Here is a 20,381-nt window from a genome sequence, read left to right as displayed (position 1 = left end):
AAAAAGGGAAAAAGTCTTATAGATGTTCTAAAAATATTAAATGGCCAAGAACACTAGATGGTGAAAGTAAAAAGAATTGATGTTTCTCTTCAGGTCAGAGAGGTCCAGCTTATCCAGGCAGATAGCATAACACTTGTGTCATGCAACTACTACAGGAGCTCATAATAAGCTAACAACACAGTTAATGCATTATTGACCCTGATCTGATTTTTTCATTGAAAATGCCATTCAAGAATGACCTATGTTGAGGATGGCATTTACCTAGTTATGTTAGAAGGAAAGTAGCTGCAGACATCTTTGCTTGGACAAGGGTGATTCGGCTGCAACTGCACTTGTACTCTAAAAAGCCAGAGGAAACACTGCTTAGTGCAGGACTCTAACCCTGAAAATAAAAGAGAGTGAGCATGGGAGAAATACTGTGAGATAGCAATATACATGAAAATGTTAAGACACTGACAAAACAGTAAGGATATACATGTTTAGAAGTAGAAGAAGGTAGTGAAATAAGGTGGCTGTGTTGATTAAAGGAAGCAGAAAAGATGGCTGTAGGATAAGTGTTATAACTATTGCTGAAATAACACTTAAAACTCATTAGTTAAAAATAGAATTAACATGGGTAGTAGCATAAGTCTTCCTTACAGAATCCAGTTCACATTGTCAAAACTTTCACATATTATAGAAGATAACTGCTGTCAAAGCTTTTGTTTTAACACACCAGTCAGGAATCACTAGCTGCCAGATATCCCCCATACAAGTAGACCATTACCTGGATAATACTAAGGTAACACTGTAAGCATTGTTAAAGCAGTGGTTAGTGACAGTACTGAAAGGCTAACATACTGAGTTTGCTGATATGTTTAGATATGTTGGGTGCAAACATCTGCTGAAATGCATCCTTTTTATGTTTCTAAAGAAGCTTTCATCTGCTGAGAGATGAGACAGGTTGAGATGTAAGAGGGGTTGTGATCACAGTAATACAAGATGTTCTGTAGTCCTATCTCACCTTCATTCTTACATATGAGTTCGGAGCCGATTCTCGGCTCCGACTTGGCTGATTACAAAGCTCAAAGTCTCTTAGTTGGCTCGTGGCTAGGTAGGTATCCCATAATGCACTAGTACAATCCCCAGATCTTGTTTGCCGCGTCTACGAGTTCAGAAGTGCTTCTTGCTTGGCCGTGGCGAAGTTCAAAACTTTTTCTTTATTATTCGTAATTTACTGATATTTTTTATATATTTAGCTAGTTATACTTAATATTAGTGATAGTTTTTTCATAGGTAGTGTATAAAAGTGTTTTTGCTATTTACTTGTTAGTTTTTGAGAACTTGTTGGCCGTTGGGCCCTTGTTGTTCTCTGTATGGTATCCTGTGTGCTAGATTACCGATACAGTTAATATTTCCAGAGGTCTGCGTTTGTGTTAGGACCTTGTTTTTCACATTTTCATACATTAATAATTGTGTGCAGTGTTGTGTGCTAGTTTTTACGCAGTTAATATTTCCGTAGGGCCGCGTTTGTATTAGGACCTTCTTTTTCACATTTTATAGATTAATAATTGTGTGCAGTGTTGTTTGCCTTGCCTGCTGCTTAAGATTCTGTTTTTTTTCTGGCTTAGCTTCTGCCTCCTTTCCAGCTAGGTCTGTTTAAGTTAGAGGATCTAGTCCTCTGTTTTAACTTTGAATTTTTCTAACAGGACTAGGCCCATTTAAGTTAGAGGACCTAGTCCTCTGTTGGTTTTTCTTCTCTGTGTGTGTGGTTTGTTAGGACTAGGCCCGTTTAAGTTAGAGGACCTTGTCCTCCTTCTTACTGTTTCTTAGAGCTCTTATAGCCATGTTTAAAGAGTCCAAAGACCATAAACCCTTGGGGTTTAAAAAATGTATTAAGTGCTCCCAAAGGATGTCGATTACAGATGGCCATAGTAATTGCGTTTATTGCCTCGGAGCCATTCACCTGCAGGAAACTTGTTCCTTCTGTCACTCCTTTAGCTCCAGAGTTCTCCAAAAGTGAAAGAACAAGTTAATTCTGAAGGTCTCCTCAAGTCTTCCTTCGAGGAAGACATATCACGCACTTTTTCATCCTTAAAGTCCCATTCATCTAGAAAAGAGAAGGTCAAGTCGGCCAAGAGACATTCTCCAGCACCGACTATTTTGTCTGAACCTCCTCAGAAAACTTTAAAACTGGATAAAGCTTCTGCCTCTTCAGCTCCACTGTCCTCGGAGCCGGTCGAGGTGGTCTGTGTTGACACTGTGGTGTCAGCCCCAAGCCTTTTGGAGCCGACCACTGGAAAATTGCATGGGAGCTGGTCCAGAGATCTTTTGCCGGTCTCCCCAAATTTATGATCTCCCATTTTACAGAGATCCAGGTCACTTACCTTGTCATCCAGATCCTCCAAGAGCCTTTCAGAAAAAGATGTAGAGAGAGTAGTGCTTAGACTCTTGAAGTGATTGGCTTTGCCCAAATTGTTGCTGGCTCCGACCCAGTCAGTTCTGGAGCCATCTAAGTTCATTCTCTCTTTTGCGGTTCCTCCTCCAAGCCGAGTCGGGCCTTCAGAGCCAGAGATTTCGGTACCCCTTGTTGTGGAACCCTCGGTTCCAGCTCCCCTTGTGGCTGTCTTGGAACTGAGTTCCGCTCCGACACCTTCTGTGCTGTCCATGGTGTCTAGGAGCCGATGGTCACCGGTTGTCCCCGACAGGGACACTTGAACCCGAACCTCTTTGGTGCCAAGTCTCCCTCTCAGTGTGTTGGCTAGGGTGAGCTCGGACCCTACATCCATCTTGGAGCTGACCCCTCTGGAGCTGAGGACTATCTCCAGTTCCTCGGAATCGGGGCTGTCTTTGGAGCCAGAGAGGTCTGCATTTGGGATGATGAGGAGTGTACTGTCTCGGTCATCAGCTCTGTGGAAGGGTACTGATACTCTTCCCCTTAAGCACTGATCTCTGTCTCCTTCTCTCTCTCTTGGCAGCAGAGACCCACAGCCTCAGGAGCCCCCATTGGGTGGCCCCCAGTCTTCCGAGACCTTCCCAGAATACCCTTCTGAGGAGCCCCCTCGGAAGAGGACATGCAAGAGGAAGCATGTAGACTCCCCGGATGAGTCTACCACCTCAGACACTGACCTTGAGGAGTCAGAAAAGTCCCCCAAGTTGTGCTCTAATGATGTCTCCTTTGTAGACATTCTAGAGATCCTAAAGCAGAGAGGTGGCTGGCCCACTGTCACTCTTTCTGATGAGGAGTCAGTGTACCTAAAGGCTTTCAGGTCTCAACCTTCAGCCTCTTGGGTGTCTCCACCTTTTGATGAACTTTTGAACCTCATTAGTCGAAAGGTGTGGGAAACTCCTGATGCTGTGAAGCCAGTCCCCAGAAGACCCAACAAATTTCTCTCGGCACTAAAAGAGAAGTAATTTTTGGCCACGGTGTGCCTGTAGATGCCATGGTGGTGGCGGTGGCCACTAAGAAGGAACTAGCGGGGACTTCTTCATCTGTGCATCCACCAAACAAGGAGTCTCGAACGATTGATAGATATGGGCAGCGTATCTTCTCTTCAGTGGCTTTTACCCTCAGATCCCTGAACTATATCACACATTTTACTAGGCTTCAGAGAGATCTCCACAAGGAGTTAGGAGATTCTCTTCAAGGTACATCTACTGAAGGAGTCCCTGAGAAGGTGGCTGCTCAGTTGTCCACCTTAAATTCCATTGTGAACTCCTCCATGAGGTTGATCTCCTATGCAGCCGACGAAGCGAGCAGGGCATTGGGTTCGGGAGTTTCCCTTAGGAGACACTCCTAGATGTGCTTATGTAATTTTGTGGAGCCTTTCAAGTCTACCTTTACCAATGCCCCCTTTGATGGTTCTTTCTCTGTTTGGACCTAAGGTAAATGATACACTCACCAGGTGCGAACAAGAAGGGAAAACTCTCTCTGCCGTGGGAGTACGTTTTACCATTCCTTGTAGACCATATCCCAATGGTCAGAGAGGTGGTAAAATGTGGTTCAAGAAGTCCCAGAGATTTTTCCCGGATGCACAGGATGATTCTTCCTTCAGAGGCAGAGGAGGAGGAGATAATGTTAGACGTCACCCTAGAGCCAGGGGGGGTTCACAAAACCAGGGAGGATGCAATTCCTTTCTAGGCCGTCCCTATCAGCGCTCCTGATGTGGAGCCCGGCTGTGCTTCTCTGGAGCCAGTCGGGGGTCACTTATCTTTGTATCCAGAAGCCTGGCTAAACATCACCCAAGAAAATGGGTACAAAGAATAATCACCAGAGGATACTCCATACCCTTTTTTCTTCTACCCCACACTCCCAAGAAGATCCCAGATGTTCCACCCAATCACAGGGATCAAGCAACTGTAGAAGTGCAAAAGTTGCTTTCAAAGAGAGTCATCCAAACCATCCCCACAGACCAGATAGGATTTGGAACTTACTCCAGATTCTTTTTAGTGCCAAAACAAACAGGGGACTGGAAGCCCATATTGGACCTCAGCAAACTAAATGAATCCATAAAGAAGGCCATGTTCTGGATGGTGACATTGCAGTCTATACTCCCTCTGTTAGAGAAAGACAATTGGATGTGCCCCATAGAATTCCAAGATGTGTACTAGCATATAAAAATGGACAGATTATCGAGGAGTCATTTACACTTCCGGCTGGAAGCCAGTCATTACCAATTTCGTGCTCTGCCCTTTGGTCTCACCACAGCCCCCAGAGTGTTCACCAAATATATGATGGTAGTGACAGCTCAACTGAGACGTTGTGGATTCCAAGTGTTTTTGTACCTGGACAACTGACTCCTGACTGCCACCACCAAGCACCTACTCCTACAAGCCAGAGATTCAACCATCCAGCTCTGTTCCCAGCTGGGGATTACAATAAATTGGGAAAAGTTTACCTTATCACCCTCTCAATTTGTGACTTTTATAGGTGCAGAAATAGACACAGCCACCATGCTAGCTCGTCTTCTTGCAGACAGAATTCAAAACCTCAGAGAACAAATTCTCATTTTGCTTCCTCTACAGAAAGTCAAGGCAAAGACAGTGCTGAAACTCTTAGAGACCATGGCTTCTACCATAAATCTAGTCCCACTAGCCAGATTGCATGTACGAATTCTTCAATGGCTTCTATTTTCCCAGTGGTCTCTTCAACTACTGCCTCTATTTCACTATATCTTCATAACAGAATCATGCAAAAAGGACCTTCGTTGGTGGTTTCAGCCCGATCAGCTGATGACAGGCACTCCATTCCTCCCTTGCCAACCCGTTGTTACTGTGACGACAGATGCCTCACAGATAGGGTGGGGGGGGGGCATTATCTAGACAGGACTGTCCAAGGCACATGGCAAGATCACAAGGCTCACCTGCATATTAATCTCCTAGAGATAAGAGCAGTGATTCTAGCACTGCAAGCACTTCATGACTTTCTTCCTCTAGGGACGATAGCAATCCAATCGGACAATATGTCAGTGGTATGGTATCTAAACAAGCAAGGAGGAACCAGATCTTACCCCCTTTGTCGAGAGGCTGTTCCTGTATGGAAGTGGGTGATATCTTCCCAATACTTTCTAGTAACAATGCATATCCCGGGGTCAACCAATGTGATAGCCAACAAGCTCAGCAGGGCAATATTGATGCCTCACGAGGGATCTCTGAATCAGGAAGTAGCGGAACAGATCTTCCGCAAATGGGGACAGCCTTGCTGTGATCTCTTTGCCAGTCTGATCAACGCCAAATGCAGCAACTATTTCTCCCTTATCCCTCCCTCTGGGGGAGTCACCAAAAGATGCACTTGTTCACGATTGGCCCCTGGGATTGCTTTATGCATTCCCTTCATTTCTGCTCATATCCAAAGTGATCCAGAAAGCAAATTTCATGGGAAGCAAAATGATTCTCCTCACTCCTTAATGGCCTCACCAGATTTGATTTTCCTTTCTCGGGCCTCATCTACTGGATGATCCATGGACTCTGGACTCAGTTCCAGACCACGTGACACACGTCAGTCTCCCTTCACCCCTGCCTTCACACCCTGAACTTGACAGCGTGGCTGCTCCACTTCCATCCCTAGTCATGAATTTTCACCTGCTGTGACCCACATCCTTACGTCTTCGCATAAACCTTCCACTAGGAAGTTATACACTAGCAAATGGAGAAGATTTTCTATCTGGGCAAGAGAAAAAAATGTAGACCCTTACACATCATCCATCCCTGTGGTGTTAGAATTTTTGTCTGAACTTTTCCATCAGGGATCAGGTGCTGCCACAATTAGAGTCCAACTGGCAGTGATATCTAATTTTAATTTGGGAAAACATGAGTCTAATCTGATGTCCCACAAATTATGTAAAACCTTCTTTAAAGGTGCTACTTTGCTGAGACCTCCCTTTCAGGAACCTGTACCTCCTTGGGATCTAAATTTTGTTCTGTCCAAACTAATTTCCCTGCCTTTTGAGCCCGCACATTCGTGTCAACTGAAATTTCTGTCTTGGAAGATTTTGTTTCTAGTAGCTATCACATCAGCTAGATGGGTATCAGAGTTACAGGCACTGTCAATCAAGCCTCCTTATTTGATTTTGCACAAAGACAGAGTTTCCCTTCGTACAAATCCTTCCTTTGTCCCTAAAGTTTGCTCTCAGACTAATTTGAACCAAATTATCGAACTGCCTGTATTTTTCCCTAATCATTTCAACACTGCAGAATATAAATTTCATCAGCTTAATGTTCACAGGCAGTTATGGTTCTACCTTCACAGGACTAAGGAACTTAGAAAGTCACATCAATTGTTTGTATCCTTTTCTGAGTCTAGAATAGGTCTGTCAGTCTCTAAAGTGACTATATCTAATTAGATTTCTAACTGTATTTCATTTATTTACTCCTCCAATGGAAAGATCCTACCGTTCAAGATTAAGGCTCTTTCCACAAGATCCCTGTCTACATCTGCTGCCTTTCAAGCCAGAGTTCCAATTGTGCAGCAGCAACTTCAGCTACCCCTCATACCTTTGTTACTCATTACAAACTGGATTTGACCTCCAGGAGTAGAGCCTCCTTTGGTTCCACGGTACTCAGGAGTATATTCCCGTGAGCCACCCGAGAAAAAGGTGCTAGGGACGCTGTCCCATATGTAAGAATGAAGGCGAGATAGGAATACAGAACATAAAGAAGTTATGTACTCACCATAACGTTCCATGTTTGTAGTCCATCTCAACCTTCATTCTTATGAACCCACCCACCTACCCCCATCTGGAAGGATCTGTAGACAGGATAGTGTTGCTTTTGGTAGGATGGAGACCTTTCATTATTGTTGTACTTTCTGGATAACCTTTTCTATTTTTCTATAGTTAGCAGCAAACAAAATCTGGGTAATGTACTAGTGCACTATGGGATACCTACCTAGCCACGAGCCAACTAAGAGACTTTGAGCTTTGCAATCGGCCGAGTCGGAGCCAAGAATCGGCTCCAAACCCATATGTAAGAATGAAGGGTGAGATGGACTACAAACATGAAATGTTATGGTGAGTACATAGCTTCTTTTTATTCTCTCGGGGCCAGAAACTATGAAAGCAACACTTGGAATTGTTTTATCAGTGGTAATTTATTTTTACCAGGGTTAGGTATGTAAGTTTATCTTAACTTTAAAACTTTAATTTTCATTAGTAGTTTAAGTCTGCTGATGTGGGATATGGTATACAGGAGATGCAGGAAATGTAAGATGGGTTGATCTTTAACATATGACTGCTTTAAATATGGCAGAAGAGGTTCCCATTCTGTAATATGCTTGTACTCAGAGCATTGAGTCAATGAACATAATTTTCACTTGACAGACAGGCTAGTAATATTAAGGTTAAATATTGGAATAATAGCTTTGCCCCTTATATATGTTCGTACGTGATTATTAGAATGACTACCCTAAAAGTCCTTTTTAAGACTAGCCGTGCTTCTCAAATGTTTTGAACAGATTTCGATACCACTCATTTTATAGAGTCTGTAACCTGGGTGAGACTGGTCGAGTAGTTACATGCTTTTTTCTAATAGGGACATACGTGTCAGACTCGGGATAAATTTCTGATTCTCCATCCACTGATCCAAGATGTGCTTGAATAGGTGCAGGGAAGAAATCTGATTCACATAGTCGGGCAACCTGTTCCAGAGAAGGAGGTAGTCTCTGAGACCCATACTTGTCCCTCTCACATGTCCTATTTATGCTGTAGACAATGAAGTCCCTAGATAGGGTATTTCTGGTGCTATTTGTTTTTTGGATGCATGACAGGTCCATAAGGTCTGGTTTAGAGGATGCTTTGTAGGCCAGACATAGATTGCCTCTCAGAAGTTTATAGGAGACAGCATAAGGATACGGATTTGAGGTAGTCCAAGTAAGATATGTTGTCTACACCGTGTATTCTTTCTGTGAAAAACCTTTGTGGGCACTTCATTTGTTGTATATACCTGGTCAGGTACATACCAAAGGAGGCATTATATTCAAGGACTGGTTTACTGAGGACAGGTACAATGGAACAATGACATCCTTGGACCTAGATGCCATGCCCTTGTTTTTAAGTTGTGCAAAGTAGAATGATTGGACCTCACAACATGACTATTGATTGTATGATACTGGTTGATTGTGGTAAGTGGAGAGGCTGAGTCTATCTTTTAGTTTTGTAATAAAGTTAGTCTAGGAGGGCTGAAGTTAAAATTTGGACTAGTATTTATCAGGGAAAGGGGACACTACAATGGTGTAGTCAGTTTGAGTGGGAGACTCCAAGACTAGCTGTATTTAAAAGAAAGACTTTGTTGTTTGTGGTTACTAAAAAAACAGTGTAACATAACCCTAACCTGGAGATCATTTTACTCGCATTCAGAGTGTGGCCTCACTCACTAGAGAAGAGTTTAGGCAAGCTACTCACCTTTTAGGATTTGTAAACAGTGTTGAAACCAAACCTCTGTTAGTATTCCACAGGGAAGCCTAGATATTTGTTATGAGGGCTACTCTGCCCAGAAGAAGTACTCAGATGCAGAGTGACGATGTGTATAACTTTTGAAGGAAGATAACTGTTTGAGATGGGTTGAGAGTGTGAAACAAAAAAGATGTACGACACATATATGGATTACAAAAGTAGACACTGCATGCTGAAACCATAGAGTTGTCAGTCTGTTGTTTACAGTGGTATGACAGCTTATTCCAGCAGTTATGCCTTGTTCAGTAGTTTCATTATTTCTAGTCGCACAGCGTGAAAACACCTTCTTAGTGCAGTAGAGATGAGCCTTATGACTGAAAAATGGCAGGTTAAGTTATTGGCACTTTCCATATAAATAAAAAAAAAATAAAAAAATGAGCCTTGTTCAGCACTTCTACTACTCCTGATTGTACAAAGGTAGGAGCCATTCATGGTGTGAGGAAGTAGAGTTTAATTGCATTTTGCAATTACAGGCATCTTGACAACAAGCAAAACTGAAAGTCCACCAGATGGTAGCATTAATAACCTCACTCTTTTTTTTTTTTTTTTTTTTTTTGAAGTAGCGGATACAGATCACACTAACAGCACTGAGAAACAAAACATGCATTAATAACGAGGAAAAACCTAAAAGATCACACTGACTAGATGACCCTACTGAATTTTCTTCCTCTCCACCCTGTCAGCTGCCTTGAATGTATCCCAGAATTTAGGCTTTCGTTATCCTTTGTAAGATCAGATATGTTCCGACAGTTTAGAATCATTCTAAAAAGTTACAAATGGCAGTGGGACGCCCTCAGTTTCAAGGGTTTTCTCCACATCCTCCCAATCAAACTGTCCAGTTCCCTTCTGTTCTAAATAAGATGCTGTCTCAGATGGTTATAGATTGTGTTCTATTGGACCATGCATGGGAAGTATTTTTTTTTTTAAGAATCTTAATGGTGCAGAAGAAAGAAAATTCCTGAAGACCTGTCCTAGAATTTTCCTTTGTAAGCCTTCACATCATAGTTCCAAAGTTCAAAATGCTTTCTCTATATTCCCTGTGATCCCTCATTCCTCCTTCCAGTTTTCTGGTAATTTTGGATTCAAGAGATTCTCATCATCACATTACTATTACAGTCTACTCAGCAACAATTTCAGGTACTTTTTGCATTTCTCTGTATCTGGTTTACATTGTCAGTTTGCTGTATTGCCTTTTGAGTTATCTACATCCCAAGGAGTGTTTACAAAGTGACTGCCTGCAGTTATATCCCATTGCAGGTTGGTGGGCATTCACATTATTCTTTGTTTAGATGATTGCTTGATTTTTATGGAGTCATTTACAGCTCGTCAAGAATATCTGGCTTGGGTACTAAACCTATTTCTCAGTTTGGGATTTCAGGTAAATGGAGAAATTTCTTTCATTCCATGTATATATTACAGCATCGAATGCTTAGGTTATCGAATGCTGAAATGTCGACACTGAAATGTCGAATGCTCAAAACCGCGACCAGCCAATTACGCAAATTTTTTCCCCGTGAAAAACTTCGCTTGGCCACCAAAAAAAATACTCTAAAACCCCAAATAAACTGGGGGGCTTTGCCCCCAACCCCCCAACTAAATATACCAACTCCAAGATCGCTCTACATTGGGAAAAAGGGCAACCTAAGCATTTAATGCAGTAATAGGAACCCTTTCATTCCTTCTCAGAAGATAGTGTTTCTAGTGTATCTTCTGGATACATCACTTATGATGGCATTTCTTCCTGAAGAAAAATTGAAGAATTACAGGAAATATTTTCTGACATTTTCAAACTAGACCCATGCATCTTCATACCTGTCAACCTCTTAGCCCAAGAAATCTGGACAAAGCCTTCCATAATGAGGGAACAAAGGCCCAAAAATAGGGACATATTTTAAATATTGCTCTTATAAACTTAGAAAGTAGCTAGAATAACATGATTTGTGTTAAAATGCATTTTCTAAAGGATATGAAGTCTGCAACTGAAATATATGTTATTACTTAGTGATTTAATTCCTCAGATCATCCCAGTGATGTGCCAGAAAACCACAAATTTTATGAGGAACAGACCAAAAATTTGAAGCAAAATCTGGACATTCTGTGAAAATATGTGCAGTTGAGGTATGGGTATTTTCTAGACAAAATTTCAGAATTCTAGCTTTGATGGCCTCAACTATTTTAATGATTCCCTTGACCAGACTTCACATGAGTAGGATTCAGTGCTTTGTCATCTACATTGGACTCAATACCAGCACCCTTTATCATTTCAAATTCCACTGCTAGGTATGTAAAAAGGGAGTTGAACTGGTGGGTAAATCAGTTGTCTCTCAACCCAGGTCACCCATTCTTAGTGCCAGCCCCCACTCAGTCTGTAATGACAGATGCCTTAGACTTCATTTGGGAGCTGTGTTTAAGAGGGTGAAATTGCAGGGTCGATGGAATAATCAGAACAAGTTGAAACACAAAAAATGTCAAAGAAAATGATGGGCCTTATAAATGTACTCACATCTGTGAATAATCATTAGACTATAGGCCATCTGCTAGTAATGCTAGATAGCACCACAGTGATGTGGTGCATAAATTAAAAAATAAAGGGGGACCAGATCTTATTCCCTTTGCAGACTTGCAATGACAACCTAGGATTAAGCAACTCAGTTCAGTGTGTCCCTCTAGGCTATTTATAGTCTGCCAGAAAAACTTGTAGCAGACAAATTAAGCCAGACTAGGACAGAACCTCATGGATGAAAGTTATATTTAGGGTTCTTCCAGAAATTGGTCTATTTGTTGGGAATTACTCAAGTAGATCTGTTTGCCTCTAGTCAAAACAGACAGTTAAAGAAATCCTGCTCCAGGACTCCATGCAGGCAGGTCTGGTTGACAGATGCTTTTTCATTCTTATGGACAGGAATGTTCCTAGATGTTTTCCCCCCATTTCTACTGATAACTAATGGTTTTCTCAAGATTCAGAAGGACTTATCAAAGATAATTATGGTAGCCTCCTTTTGGCCCAGGTAACAATGGTTCTCCCTTCTTTTGAAAGTGACCAAAGGCAATTGCCACAAGATTCCTCACATAATGAAATTTACTAACACCGAACATGGAGAGTTTCATATATCCCAGTATTTAACCTCTTCAGCTGTATGCCTGAATTATAGAATTTTAATACTTTTTAGGCACCTCTTTTTGAGGACATAAAACAGCTATTAAAGGAGGCAAATGAACCTGCTACTAGAAAATCAGAAATAGGATTTTCTAGTTGGTACTATTCCATGAACCAGCATGCATTTAAGTGTCAGACTCAAGTGATTCTTTAGTATTAGTGTGAGTTATTATCCCCTTGTTTTTTCTTATTCTTTTATCAACATTCCTCTATTGGCAGTTTTTGCTTTTCTATCCCAGTATCTCCCCTTTCTATTTTACCTCTGATGAAATATTTTTTGAAAGGGGTTTTACATATCTGACCACCTATTAAACAGATTGCACCTACCTGGGATCTTAATTTTGTTTTAGAAAAAAACTTGCACTGTCTTCTTCTGTACCTGCTCACAAGTCTGATTTGAAGTTCTTACTATAGAAAACAGTGTTACCTATATCCCCGACTTATGTAAGAACAAGCTCTTAGGGTGAGTTATCCCTGTCTTATTTTCATAAAGATAGAGTAACTTTGAGAACAAATCCTTCCTTTATGCCTATGGTTGTGTTGTTTCAGAGTTTGCATTAAGACAGACTATTAATATTCCTATTTTCTTTCCAGAGCCTAAGAATGAGAGAAAAATAATTATTCACACTCTGGATGTTTGTAGGCAGCTCAGATAATGTATTGACAGAACAAAATTCTTGAGAACGTCTGATAAACTGTTTGACTGTTATGAAGGTAAGAAGAAGAGATAACCAGTGTCTAAACAATTTCTAAATAGTTATCTTATGCTGTTATTGGCAAGTTCCAGCTTTTTAGGGCTTTGGCCTTCATACCTTCTTAGATAAGAAAGCTCTAGGATATTTTGAGCCATAACCATTGGGTTTATTCATAGCCGTGTGCTTACCAACACATGGAAGGAGGCATAAACCTTTGGAAACTTGGCTGACTTCATTCAATCCATTTTTTAAACAAGAAACATCTTTATTAAATTATCATATATGACATAGCTAATCTTAAATTTATATAAATAAAAATAAACCATACTGACACGACTTCAGTTGCAAACATTATACATTACAAACCATGCCGACACAACTGTAGCTGCAAACATTATACATCACTTATAATATATCCAGTCATTTTCAGAAAACCTTTATATAACTCATTCAATTCCTGCTTTCTGCCTTCTTTTAAAACTCGTTCCTCCTCTGCATGTATTGTTCCCACAGTTCCCATTTTTTCCTATATAATTTGATCCTACCCTTTTCTAAAGATCCTGATTCTAGTTGTTTTATCTTTGTTACTATCTTCGCTACTTCTAGTAAATTTGGTTTAGACTTTGATTTCCATTTTCTAGTAATTGCTTTTTTGGCAGCCATCACAATTGGTCTCAGCAAGGCTTTACTCTGTCTAGGCAATTTAAACTCTGTATCATAGCTCAAAAAAATAATTTCCTTAGTTGCATCAGTTTACTCACCCAGTGGTGGGAAATCCTATATAGTGTAAAGCTACTGTAACAGTGATCTAGTCTGTCTATTATTATGGTAAGTTCACTTACGCAGTTGTACTCTCTTCAGTTTTATTCCTACAATGAGCAATATCCTATTTTACATTTAAGTTTATACTAGAAATTATCTCTTTATTCACACTCTGGAGAATCAAATGCGGAGCTCAAATTACATTGCAAAATATGTGTGACAACCCACCACTGGACCAATAATCAAGGAGCCTCAATCCTCACCACTGGCACCTGTGGGGGGATGTTCACTGGGAGGATACCAGGTACACACACAGTATTTCCATATGCAGCTGTGTGCATCAAGTGCAATTTCCCTTAAGAGCACACAGAGACCACAGTCAGTCTGGGGCTAGTTTCTCACTCTTCCCCCAGATCCCTAATAAGACTCTCCACTGGCACAGCTATAGAGTTGAGATCTCAGCTGAGTGACCGAGCCAAGACCTCCGGCACCCTCTTTGTCCAGCCAGTGCTTTGTGTCCCTGCTCAAGTAGCTGGCACACACACTCTTTGAAGTTTGATATACACACACACACCTGAGAAAGGCTGGTACAGGTTTACTAGCTATGCACCCTTCTGCCCAGACTATAAGGTAGTTTCCACTGCCACCAGTCACTCCTCAACAGCTACTTTAAGGCCCTTAACAAAGGGTGACCAATTCTACTGTGTAAAATTAATACTAGTTTGACCAAGAGCAAGGCTATTAGGAGTGGCCCACACATTGTCACCAAATAAATATGTAAGTACTCTCAAAACTTTAATACTTCTACAGAGATCAACCACAATGAAAATTGTAAATATATTTAATAATAAATAATAAAAGAACAAGAAAACACTACATCTATATTCACAGTGACATGTGAGTTTAGAATCAGAGGAAATATTTAAAACAAGATTGCAGGAAGTCTCAAACAAGTCAAGAAAAATAATACCTTAACTAAGCTTTACTATATTCTTGACTGAATGTAAGAGAATTATACTATTCCCTAGTAACTTACAATTAAAGAAAGGCCGATATGGTGAATGGCTCTTGTTGTCAGGCCTAAGACAGAATGCAGAATGCTCTGTCCCACTAAGAGACTTCTCAGAATAATATCTAAAATATTACTGCTGGGATAGCTTGCAGAATGATATCACTTCTTGTCATCTGACTTCTAGTTCCTAGGCAACCCCCCCCCCTACTGCTGGAAGCTGGCAGCATTTAGCATCTACCTGTAAAAATATACAGACAAGGGCTTTTGCTCAGATCTTTGGCAGATGCTGGAAGTCATAAAACAATTGCATTCTTTCATGCTTCCAAAGTACCAATTAGTTCACTCCAAAGACAATACAGAAAGCTTCCTAGTACAGACTTTGTGTTTCTAGCTGCATTGAAACCTGTCAGAGGACCTCTTTATGGTGTAGCCTACAAAGTAATTTAATTTCAGAAATTTTTCTAAAGTTTGCTGGATTGAGGTTAACCCTCCAATTTCCTTTATTAAAACAGATACATTTAAACAGTTACAATAGTGCATGTACATTCATGTTCTCTTCCAGTAGGGCACACCATGGATACATTTTAAACACTGCACTATACAAATACCTTTTCAACGCAAACATTTGTACAAAGCAATTTGATATCCACATGACATACAGTTCTAATATATTTATGACACAAGCATCTTATATGACATACAGTTCTAATGCATTTGTAACACCAGCATCTTGTATAAATTAGTTTGATATTCACAAATGACATATAATTATTTGCAAAATTTCAACTAGCTGTGCTGGCAGTACAGCCTTACATCACAATGTGTACAGAAAATTGGATGGCCCTCCTGTTGTAGAAGGAAGTAGCAGTCCAGAAAAAACACAAAAACTGACAGGCCAAAAAAGAGCCATACAGATGATGAGTGGACTATTGAGGATAAGAAGGAAATCATGTACTGTTACTGTTATGCAAGAAAACCAAAATTTCTGGATGGAAGATATTCAAAAAGATTAAGAGAGAAATTAGAGGAAAGAAAAATACTTGCACAACAAAAACTCCATGGGCGCCGGAACCATAGAGCGAGGGGGGTGGAGTGCTCCCCCACACACACACACACTTTTTACAGCTGCAAGACCTTAACAACATCGAGTTCTAAGACCCAATGGAGGACTCATGCTTGCACCACATGCTAACGTAATTTAAACACAAAAGTGCACGGAAGTCTAATCACACCATTGCTGCAGCCAGAGTCATTGTAAGTTTCATTATTTAGCTGCTGTTGGAAGCTTCGTTTCATTATTTGGGAAGCTCTGTTATTATTTAGTTAGCTGCTGGAAGCTATGATTTAGTTGTATACTCTGTTTCATTATTTAGCTGTGTGTGTTATTATTTAGCTGCTGTTGGAAGCTCCGTTTCATTATTTGGGAAGCTCCGTTATTATTTAGTTAGTTGCTAGAAGCTATGATTTAGTTGTGTACTCCATTTCATTATTTAGCTGTGTGTGTCATTATTTAGCTGCTGTTGGAAGCTCTGTTTCATTATTTGGGAAGATAATCACATACTCATCCTGCGCCTCAGGGACAACCAGCTCATATGAGCTTTCAATCAGTTCCCTCTAGGGAACTCCCCACTTCTCCTGACACCTTTCCAGAACACCCCACTGAAGAGTTCCTTAGAAGAGGTTGTCCAATAGGTAGCACTTTGATTCCTGCAGTAATCTCTCACAGAAGACACTGATTTTGATGAAGGGGAAGGCTCACCTAGATCTCCACCTGAGCATGTCTCGTTTGGGGACATCTTAGAGATCCTTCGCCAGTAAGATGGCTGGTCTTCCCAAACCCCTTCCCAAAAAGAATCAGTGTTATTGGAAGCATTTGGGTCTGGGCCTTCTACATCTTGCATTATCACCCCTGTGGATGAGCTTATAGACCTAGAACATGGAAGGAACTGGACTCTGTGGAACCAATCCCCAGATGTCTGGACAAAATTGTGATTGCCCCCTCCAAAAGACAACGCTGGACCAAGGGAATCTGTGTAGATGCAATAGTTGTGGCATCCACCAAAAAGGAGCTGGCTGAACAGAGCTTCACTGTCTGTCCCTCTAATAGGGAGTCAAGGGCATTGGACAGGTTTGGAAAGTCAGTATATGCTTCAACAACCATTGCCTTGCAGTTACCGAATTACCTGGCATATTTCACTAGGTTACAGAGGAGCTTAGTTAAGGAACTCTAACTCTACCCCTGGGTCCATGTCCACAGAGAAACAGAAGTCATTTTCCTCATAACTGGCCACCCTGTAATCCATTATTAATGCATCCTTGAGGTTAATCTGACATGCAGCTGAATTCTCCTCATAGGGGGCCAGTTCAGGCATAGTCATATACAGTTGTGTGATTTTGCAGAGGCCTTCAAGGCATCAATTATAAACACTCCTTTTGATGGATCTTCTTTTTTTTTGGGCCGGCTCTTAAAGAGACACTTTCCTGTAGTGAGCAAGATGAAAGACCTTGTCTGCCATGGGAATCTGCTTTTCTACCCCTTAGTGACCTTTTTCTAAGAATCAACACAGTGATAAAAAGATGTTATTCCAGAAATCTAAAGGACCTTTCTAAGAGTCTTGTGGAGACTTTTCCCCCAGAGACAGAGGGGGAAATAGCTACAATGGAAAAAACTGCCTATGTGGCAGAGGGGTTCTGCAGAATTAAGGGTCTTGAGATTCCTTCTCAGAAAGACCCTTTCAGCACTCCTGAAATGTTGCTTGGCTGTCCTTCTCTAGAGGCAGTCGGGGGTGCATGTCCAGCACCTAAAAGCCTGGATAGCCATCACAAAAGATTCATGGATGCAAAGGATCAGGACTGTATTCAGCCATCGAATGGAACTTCCATTGAATGGCTGTACATTGAACCCTATCTGTTGAATGTTCATTCAGTGAACATTCATTTAATTGATGAGGAAAGTAACTAGCTGGCACCACTTCCCTGTCTGCCCTTTTCCCCACTGCAGTGCACTCTCAAAGTTGGTATATATAGTCAGGGGGTTTGTGGGGGTGTGGGGAGAAGTCCCCCACCTGGGTGGGTTTGAAATACTGTGGTGAGGCACACAGAGAAATGGTGGCCAACTAGTTACTTCCCCTATCGAAGAAATGAACATTCACTGAATGAACGTTCACTGGATAGGGTTCGATGATCAGCTGTTCGATGGAGGTTCCATTCGATGGCTGAACATAGACCTCAAAGGATCATATTCAGAGAATATTTCATTCTCTTTTTACAGCTTCCCCAAAGGAAAAGAAAACCTCTTCCAAATGTTCCACCCAATCAGTGAGAGTAAAGAGTTCTAGAGGTTCAAAGGCTGCTGGACTAAATATTCATCCAAGAGTCCCCCCAGACCAAAGAGGATCTGCAATTTACTCAAGTTTCTTTTTTAGTGCCAAAGAAAACAGAAGACCTGAGACCCATTTTGGATCTCAGCTATCCAAACCAGTTTGTAAAGAATTCCAAATTCTGGATCATCAGGGTTCAGTCAATTCTGCCTCTTCTACAGAAGGATGACTGGATGTGCTCTATTGATCTTCAAGACACATATTATCACATCAAAATGAACAGGTGCTCTTGAAGATATCTATGCCTCCAGCTGGTAGCCAGTCATTACCAGTTCAGAGCCCTGCCCTTTGATTTCACCACAGCCATCAGGGTGTTCACCAGATGCATGACAGTGGTCACAGCTCATGTAAGACTGCTTGGATTCAGATTGTTTCCTTACTTAGATGGCTGGCTCCTTACCTCACTGACCAGGCATCTTCTGGAAAGATCCAGGGATGACTTACTCCAGTTATCTCACTCTCTGGGAATTATCAATCTGGCCAAGTCACAACTTCAGCCAGTTTAAGTCTTGTAGTTTGCATGGGCTCATCTAGATACAGTCAACCATCTAGCTTTTCTGCCTCAAAACACAGTTCTTATTTTGAAATTGCATGTCAGACAGGATCCTTCTCATCCTTCTCCCTCAGCAAAAATGGTACTCAAAGCCCTAGGGCTGATGGCTTCTTTGATAACTTTAGTACCCACTGCTCATCTTCATATGAGAGTTCTTCAATGGACTCTAGCAGTGCAATGTTCTTTTCATCAATATCCCTTATGACATCCAATAAAATTATCTCATGTTTGCAGAAAATCCCTGCTGTTGTGGATACACTACAGAGATATTTGTCATTGGTTTTCATTTATTCTTCCTCCTCAAAATGCCACATTAATTATGGATGCCTCACAGTTAGGATGGACCATTCAAGACACATGGTCCCCAGAAGAGATCATTTTGCATATAAATGTCCTGGAGATGAAAGAGATGCTTCTAACATTGCAGGGTCTTCAGATCTGTCTTCCACTAGGAGTTATTGCTATTCAAATGGACAGTAGTCTGGTACATCAACAAACAGGGGGTAACCAGCTCTTACTCCCTTTGACGAGAAGCAGTGAGAGTTTGGCAGTAGGGAATCTCCTCCAATTGCTTTCTTGTAGCAACACACATACCAGAAAGTCCAACATCTTAGTGGAAAACCTCAGCGGGACCATCCCGATGCCTCATGAGTGGTCTCTCAATCATTCATTGGCATATATGATCTTCCACAAATGGGGTCAAACATAATGTGATCTGTTTGCCTCTCCCCTCAACAAATAAAGGCAGCAGGTTCTTTGCCCTAATTCTCCCTCAGTAACAATCACAGAGAGATGTTCTAGTCAAACTTTGGCCCTCCAGTCTCCTTTATGCTTACCCTTGCCTGCAGTGAATCCCCAAGTTTCTTCAGAAAGTGCTCTGGTTGAGGAGTAAAGTAATTCTCATTGCCCCCTTATGGCATTGGCAGGTGTGGCTTCCCATCCTGTGATCTCACATAGAATGTCCTCCTTGGACATTGGATCCCAGTCCAGACCTCACACCCTCAGTGAAGATTCATCTGGACATTGCAGGCCTCAAGTTGACCACATGGTTTCTTCAATTCAAATGATGGCTGGACATTACAGGCTCCTCCCCTAAGTTCTCCATATTCTATTTTCACTTCACAAACCTTCAACTAGGAAGATTTATAAGAGTAAAAGGAGGAGATTTTCCTTTTAGGCTCATCAGAGAGAGCTGTATCCTTTCACTTCTCTACTCCCTGCTGGTTTAGATTTCCTTGCCTCCATCTTTTAAAGTGGAGCAAGTTTCTCCACCATCAAAGTTGTTAGCAGCCATCTCTGACTACCACATTTGATATAATGCTTCTCCCTCAGCTTCTTCTAAGTTATGTAAGGTCTTTCTTAAAGGTACCTTTTTACTTAGACCTTCAATTAGGGACCACACTCCACTTTGATACCTGACTTTGGTATTACAGACTTTGGTGCATTCACCTTTTGAACCTTTAGTTAAAGTAGACCTTAAGTTGCTGTCTTGGAAAACAGTCTTTCTGTTGGCCATAACTTCAGCAAGATGAGTATCTGAACTCCAAGCACTTTCTTTGAAAGCACTGTATTTGATTTTTTTGCAAAGATGGAGTTACTTTATGCACTAATCCTTCCTTTGTACCAAAAGTTGCCTCTGAAGCAAAAATCAATCAAGTGATCAATTTACCTGTTTTCTTTCCCAAATTTGACAATAAAGGAGAATATAACATTCATCTTTTTAGATGTACATAGGCAACTTCACTTTTATTAGAAAAACTGATTGTTTGTCTCCTTTTCTAGTAATAAGATCAGAACACCAGTCTCAAAAATTACACTAGCCAAATGGATAACAGATTGTAGTTCCTATGTTTATTGCTTGAGAAGCCTAACCTTACTATGACAACTCAAAGCAC

Source organism: Protopterus annectens, chromosome 1.part2, assembly GCF_019279795.1.
Source record: "Protopterus annectens isolate FY-2018-M chromosome 1.part2, PAN1.0, whole genome shotgun sequence".
Classification (NCBI taxonomy): Eukaryota; Metazoa; Chordata; order Ceratodontiformes; family Protopteridae; genus Protopterus; species Protopterus annectens.
Note: the sequence above shows the minus strand (reverse complement) of the source record.